Raw genomic sequence first — 8,018 nt, 5'->3', positions numbered from 1 at the left:
GAGAGAGAGAGAGAGAGAGAGAGAGAGAGAGAGATTGAGAGAGAGAGAAGCCAGGTTGAATCAGTCAGCTTGGAGAAGAGTTTGAGCCAGAACCAGAACAGCTAAGTTGACCAGCCAGCCAGAGAGCAGAACAGGAAAGGGTGAGCTTATTCAGCAGCCTCAGAGGCAGGAAACACTCTAGGCCTGGATTAGATTGTATGGAAGCTAGAAGCTTCCAGGACCTGGCCTAGGTTAGCACAGAGACAGTAAGCCTTTGGGACGACAATGGGAGTAGGACAGATATATTTACAAACCATTGCTCCCTTTTATGCATTATTTTAGTTGTTATGTGTGTGCGTATGCACGTGCATGTGTGTTGAGATAGATGTCTTACTTAGGGCTGGCCATTCAGTAGTCACTTACTCTCAGTTCTTTGACCAATTATGAGTCTCTGCATTAACTGCTGCCCGCCCACTACAGAGGACCTATATATAAACATAAATATTTAGAAGGGAGTCGGACATGCCCATTTAGCAAGATAATGCGTAGGTTCCTCAAGTTTACAGTACCAGACATGAATTCTCTCCTTTGCAACAGGCTTCAGATCACACGCAAAAGCAGTTGGTTACCTTGGGCATGGCAGGTTGGTATTGCAGCCTTCAGGGCTCACCACTGGGTAGTACCACTGACGACTTGCCCTGCAGCCTGCTTAGCACCCTCTGGCACAGGAAAACTCGCCAGCAGGGAGGAAGGTTTTAGGTCTGTTCCAGCTCGATGCCCTCCCCCGCCACCCCTAGTTTGATGTCTTAATGTTCTGCAACCAAAATATATTCTGTATTAAGCAATAGTGTCTTACTATCTAGTTATGGTCAGTAACCAGGAGCAAATGCAATCACCAGTGTTGTTTGGGGAGCCTCTGGGGCCTTTCTGACCCCGATCCCAGGTCTGGAACTGAGTTTTTGTTTAATAACACACATCTTCTGGGGGAAGTTTTGTCCACCCATGCTGGGTACCGTGTCTAAAGTTACACACACATTTAAATTAGCCTACACATAGTGGGTTTTCATAAACGCTTTCCTTAGATTCTTAGTTTTGGTTAATAAACTCTACCCTCACGCTGTACCCCTACCCAATCACTGCTTAAAGTTTTAACCTCCAGCATTCCCCACTCTCTATTTTCCTATTGTATGCATTCTACTATACCCTCACCCATTAGGAACCCTCACCCCTACATGGGCCCTTTTCAGCTTCCTGAGTTTGACATGTACTCCCAAGTAAGCACACAAATCTACAAGTTCAATAGACTTTGTTCTGTATATTTAGTGTTTTAATGTTGTCAGATTTGTGTGTGTGTGTGTGTGTGTGTGTGTGTGTGTGTCTGCCTGTCCATCTGTGTGAATGTACACCACTTGTGCGTCAGAGAAGGCACTGAATTCTGAACCAAGGTAGTGGAGAACCACCTTAGCTAGGTGCTGAAAACCAAACGTGAGGAATGAGGAATACTGATTGTAGTGAGGATTTTTGTTTTCTAGTTGGGGGGGCAGGCGTTGGAAGGGATTGGGGTAAAGAAAGATGGTAAGAAAAAGATCCCACTAAAATAGCCAGAAGGCCAGCTACAACTGATAACTCTTGAACTCCCAGTCCCAAGCAGTTTAGTAGTCATATGGTGAGAGGAATCCCTGTTCTGATGTGTCTGTGTGCTGTTGTAAATGCCTTGTGTGTCTGGACTGGCTTCTCCTTTCCTAAATCTGGAATTTTTTTTTTTCCTGCTTGGTTCCTTTGAAAACACTTCATGTCTCTAGAATGAGATTCTTCTGTTTCTTCAGTGCTGATAATCTAACAAATTTGACCTTTTCCAAATGTCATATGTATCTTGGAATTCCCACTGAAGTCTTCTTATTTTTTCTTTGTTTTTGTTGTATTGTTCCACTCTCTCCATCTTGTCTTCAAGATATTCTGTCCCCCCAACCCCTGTCCATTCTTGCTGATTCTTTCCACAAAATTTATTTGATCTATTATGTTTTTTTTTTTAACTTCCAGGTCAGTTTTTCTTCAACTTTTCTCCCTCTGCTGAATTCCTTTTATACTACCCATTATCTTTCTTATTTCGCACAGCTGTTTGTTTGTGTCTTGGAACATGCATACAGTCACTATTTTGAGTTCCATCTTTTGGGGTGTCTCTGTAACCACCATGGCCAGCAGAGTGGTGGGGTGCAAGAGGTAGTTTCCTTCAGCACTGCTGTGTGGCCGGTGTTGGTTCAGACTGTGGGAATCAGACCCTGAGTAGCTTAGTGTAGGCATGTTGAAGGACTGCACAGTTTCTTGTGAACTTTCCTGGTGACACCCTAATCCTGTGTGAAAAATAAAGTGTTCAACATGACTACATTGGAACTCTGGAAGCTACATGTGACATCTGCAATAAAGATGAGTTCTACATATTGACTCTAAGTGACACTTTCCATAAAGATAGGTTGTATAGATTGTCAAGCTCCTGATAAGTTCTAGGAGGAGGATCCGATGTGGCCTTGACTGCATAGCTAGCCCAAAGCTCACCTGACTGTTAACCGCACCTGCTCCGGGCCTTCTGGGCTGATAACAGGTTTTTACATCCCTCCCTTTGAATGAACAACCCTGTGTGTTTAATACTGCTGGTTCCCCTATTGCTAATCTGTGAGCACAATAGCCCCCAAGCCTCCCATATACCACTCCCTTTGATTTTTTTTTTTTTAAGAAAAAATGTGACTGTAATAGAGGTCAAGGTTGAATGTATTGTTTCACGGCTAATCTAACTAATATAGACCAGTATAACAGAATTGTGAGCCTAGCTAACTGAGGACTAAGGAAAGGGGAAAGGCCATTTAAACCATGGGAACCATTTGTACCGGCTGGTTTTGTGTGTCAAGTTGACACAGGCTGGAGTTATCACAGAGAAAGGAGCTTCAGTTGGGGAAATGCATCCAAGAGATCCAACTGTAAGACATTTTCTCAATTAGTGATCAAGGGGGATGGACCCCTTGTGGGTGGGACCATCTCTGGGCTGGTAGTCTTGGGTTTTATAAAAGAGCAGGCTGAGCAAGCCAGGGGAAGCAAGCCAGTAAAGAACATCCCTCCATGGCCTCTGCATCAGCTCCTGCTCCCTGACCTGCTTGAGTTCCAGTCTTGACTGTAACTAGCTGCCTGGGCATAGAAATCAGCATACACAATGTATCAAATCAAGCCATCCCGCTTCAGCTGGGCTGGGTTGAAAGGTGAGGTTCTCAGATCTCCTTGACTCTAGTGGGTTCCACGTGGTGCAGAAGGAGAGTGTGGGAAACTTTCAGCTCTGCAGCTTCAGCGGTCTTGGGGTTCTGATGTGTGGAGGAGGGGAGAGGGTAAGTCCTTTCCTAATAAGACCCTGCGGACTCCTGCTTGTTGCCGGGTCTTTTCCTTGTCCTGGATGGAGGGTTGTTTTACTACAGTCAGACTGATTTTATTTACTTCTTTTTATTTAAAACTTTTTATTACATTTTAAAATTGAACGTGTATGGGCATATGTGTATCATATATGTGTGAGGGTCAGAGAATAACTTTTGGGAGTTGATTTTCTGCTATCAGTGCATGCTGGGGTGTAAACGCAAATGGTCGGTCTTGGTAGCAAGTACCTGCTGGGCTATCTTACTTATTACTCCTTAACAGAATCATTTTCTTGCACTAAATGTCTTCTTTTATCTTTCTAAAGATAGATATAATATTAATTTTTAAAAAAGGTTTTTATTTCTGGGGACTGTACCCGGGGACTCCTGCATACTGTTGAGTGTTGAGGTCCAGGAGTTTCCTCACAAACCACATGAACACTGACCTCAGACAGGGATAGTTTATTGAGCATATGTCCCAGGACTGTTAGATCAGGGTCACAGTGCAGACTAGAGAGCTGAACGATGACACTGAGTTAAAATCCTACAGGGCTTTCAAGTCTAAAATCCATAGACACCTGTGCCAAGTCATTCCACCAATCAGGATTTAGGAATAGGGGACTTCATTAGGAAGCCGTCTTTGCTGTACACGTATCCTGCTCCCACTGTTTGGGGGATTCAGTTGTGACAGGGGACTTGTCTAACATTCAAGTCTTAACTTGCTGACCAGGGTGTCAGTTATCCATATACGCGTCTCTTTCTGTGAAGTTGGACGTCAGTTCTCGGGGAGGTCTTGAGAAGTTTACTTGACCCCCCCCCCCTCAGAATGGAAGGCTTATTCCAAAAAGTTTTTTATATCTTATATCAAAAGTTTCAGGTGTCTCTCTTATGTTGTGGTCCATCCCAGGGGCAGCTTATAAAAGCAAATATTATAAAAGCTTATATCTAGGTGCAGGACGCGATGCTGGTAGTTGGTTTCTGTCCAATTTTATTGTAGGTAACTATACAAAGCAGTTCTAACTGACTTTATAGAATAGAACAAAATATGCACTCAACTTGGACATGACAGAATTTCTTAGTAGTAGCAGTAACAACATATGAGAAAGTTTCCTTATAATATTGTAAAATATTAGCATAAAACGGCAGGCTAGGTAGGTAACAGTTACCTAGGCCTTCATATTTTTGCCTGGGCCTTTACATTGAGTGCATCTTTAGACATGGGTGGTCAGATTCTCCCAAGAGTTTTCTACTAGGAATAAACCTGATATACAGTTTATTATATTTCTTTCTTTCTTTTTGGTGGGGGAGGGGTGTGTTTTACGACAGGATTTCCCTGTGTAACAACCCTGGCCGTCCTGGAACTCGGTCTGTAGACTAGGCTGGCTTTGAACTCACAGAGATCCACCCTGCGTGAGAACAGCTATTGTGAAAATTTGTCTGGGGAGCAAAGAAGTTATTTTAAATCAATATGCTTTAATCATGTCATAGGCCTTTAATCGTGGCCTATGAGAAAGCGTATGACAGCACACCCAGCTGGATGTCATTAAAGAAGAAATCAGCCCCTAAAGCATCGCTCATGAGGTCTCCAGAGTCCCTGAGAGCTGCTCTCTCTGGGTGGGCTTTACTCCTACAGTCTACCATACCTGTGGAACTACCGCACCCAGGAGTGCGGTGTCCTGTGGTCCAAGTCTTCATTCACAGTGGATGCTTTGGGGACACAAATGAACAATCTAGTTATGGAATAGGAAAAAGTTAGACTCCCACTATTGAGTTTGTAGCCGGCTTTACTGACTTTCCATTTATAATTTGGAGCCTCAGTCCTCAATGGCAGATATTCCCCTCGTTTAGACAGTCTCTGATTTATTGCTTCTGGGGAATGAGATTGATAATCTTTGATGGGGCACTTGCCCGTTTATATGAAATTGGAGAAAGGGATCTGTGGGTGTAAGTGCTTCTTAAAGAGATCGCCAACGGGTCCACCTGTTTCTACTTTAATTCTTATCCTCTTATCAAAAGAAACAGCTCTCACCTCAGAGGAATAAGAGACATGGTTTATTCTGGAGCATATGTGAGTGGCCATGGACATAGAACATAGAATTAGGTCTTCCCAAAGCAATGTTCCAAGGTGGAAACAGTTTCATGGAATTTTTTTATAGTAATAGAACAAAGAAAGTTATAAATCAAGGGATTAAAAACAAAACAACCCCCATAGTTGGAAACGTCAGAGAGGGTGGTTACAGGAAGATGGGGGTGCTCTGGGCCTGGGTGCTGTCTGATAACACCCTTAGTCCCTTAGTCATGGAGAACTAGGCTTTTGTTAACACTCAAAAAGATCTTTCTCTGCTTGTCTGAATGTTCGGGCTAAGAAAGAACAGTTATTTAGAAGGCTAACCATTGCCCAAGGTAATCTGTAGTTAGGCCCTGCAACTCCTTCACATCACTGAAGGTTCACCAGCCAGTCAGCCTATCCCCACAGGTCTTTTTCCAAGTGCTTATTCACAATCCCCAGTGAAGCCTTCAATTCTCAAATGCTTGGTTGTTCTGTGGTAAAAATTAATTTTCTTGGTTTTCCCCACTATTGGTTAAGGATTCCGCTTCCTTGAGTCAGCTAAGCCAGTTGCTTTTTTTTTTTTTTTTTCTGTTTCTATATATCTTATTTTTTTACTCCAATTTAGAATTTACCTTCTCAGCCCAGTGGTGGTGCAATCACCTTTAATCCCAGCACTCGGGAGGCAGCAGGCAGGCAGGCAGGCAGCAGGCAGGCAGCAGGCAGGCAGGCAGGCAGAGGCGGGCGGGCGGGTGGGCAGGCAGGCAGATCTCTGATTTCAAAGCTAGCCTGGTTTAGAGACTGGAGTGAGTTTTAGGGCATCCAGGGCTACACAGAGAAACCCTGTCTTGAAAAAACAAAAAACAAAAGCAAAAACAAAAACAAAACAAAAAACAAACTCAAACAAAGAATTTACCTTTTCATCACACTACCCCCATTTTAGTGGAATGTAGGCCAAAGAAAGTAATTGTATGTGTTGAATCTGCCATTTTATTTCGACTAGAGAGAAATCTTAGTCAAAATATTCAAAACAACATCAACTTTTTTTTTGCGACAGCCTCCTAGAACAAACAAGTATAATTTGTTGATGATTTTGAAAGGGATTTTATGCAGGAATTTGTCTGTTTTGTGTTGTTTCTGAGACAGGGTCTCTCTATGTAGTTCTGGCTGTTTTGGAACTTGCTGTGTAGACCAGACTGGCCTCAAACTCACAGAGGCTTGCCTGTCTTCAGAGTGCTGAGACTAAAGTGTGCGGTACTATGCCTGGTTATGTGGGGTCCCCCCCCCTTTTTTTCTTTTTTGCCATGGTGGAGAACAGATCTGGAGTTCCATACATGCTAAGCAATTGCTTTACTACTGATCTATCTTTTGAGCTGAGTAACTAAATAAAATAATATATAATTTACACATTATAAATAATGCCACTTTTTTCTTTTTTCTTTTTGGTTTTTCTTTTTTTCTTTTTTAAGGTTTCTTTATTATTATATCTTCAGACACCCAGAAGAGGGCATCAGATCTTATTAGGGATGGTTGTGAGCCACCATATGGTTGCTGGGATTTGAATTCAGGACCTCTGGAAGAGCAATCAGTGCTCTTAACTGCTGAGCCATCTCTCCAGCCCCCCCCCCTTTTTTTTGGTTTTTCAAGACAGGGTTTCTCTGTGTAGCCCTGGCTGTCCTGGAACTCACGTTGTAGACCAGGCTGGCCTCGAACTCAGAAATCCGCCTGCCTCTGCCTCCCAAGTGCTGGGATTAAAGGCGTGCACCACCACGCCCAGCAATTTACACATTATGAAAGTCTTCTATGTATGTGACTTCCAGTTTCATTTTCATGGTTGAGTTTAAATATCTACCACTCCCGATCTTTCCCTTCTCCAACTGGTGATCAGGCTGTTCTGACTGAGACTCAGACAACTATTGGTCTGCTCTGCTTATCGATTTTCCTTTTTTGGAAATTTAATATAAATGGGGCTATAAATGTATGTAAATTGTGCCTGCTTTCTTTTTCTCAGGATATAGTTTTGAGGTCCATCCTGTAATATGTATTAAGTTATTCCTTTCATTGCTAAATAAAAGTCTGTAGAAAAAGTATGGAGTTCCACATTCTATCCTTTTACCAGATGGTAGAAATCAGGGTCGCTTCAGGTTCTCAGGCTACTATGAAAAATGCCACTATGAAATATTCTACATAGATCTTCTCAGACCGTACCCTCTCATCGTACAACTCTCATTTTAGCGGAATTTAGGAAAAAGAAAATGATTACATGTGTGAACACTTCCACGTTATTTGGGCAAAGGAGAACTCTTGAGCCCAAATGCTGAGAACAACAGTTTCCTTTTGTGTTTTGTATTTAACTTTAGGCACAGTATCATGGAGGTCAGAGACAACTTGTGGAAGTCAATTCTCTCCTTTTACCGTGTGTGGTCTGGCGACTGAATTTTAGGTTGTCAGGCCTGGTGGCAAGTACATTTCTCACACTGAACCATCTCACAGCTTTTCTTGCTTTCTTGCTTTTCTTTCTTTCTTTCTTTCTTTTCTTTTTCTTTTCTTTCTTTTCTTTCTTTTCTTTCTTTTCTTTCTTTTCTTTCTTTTCTTTCTTT

This window comes from Mus pahari, chromosome 6, assembly GCF_900095145.1.
Source record: "Mus pahari chromosome 6, PAHARI_EIJ_v1.1, whole genome shotgun sequence".
Classification (NCBI taxonomy): domain Eukaryota; kingdom Metazoa; phylum Chordata; class Mammalia; order Rodentia; family Muridae; genus Mus; species Mus pahari.
The sequence above is the reverse complement of the archived record's forward strand: the minus strand, read 5'-3'. Positions refer to the sequence as shown.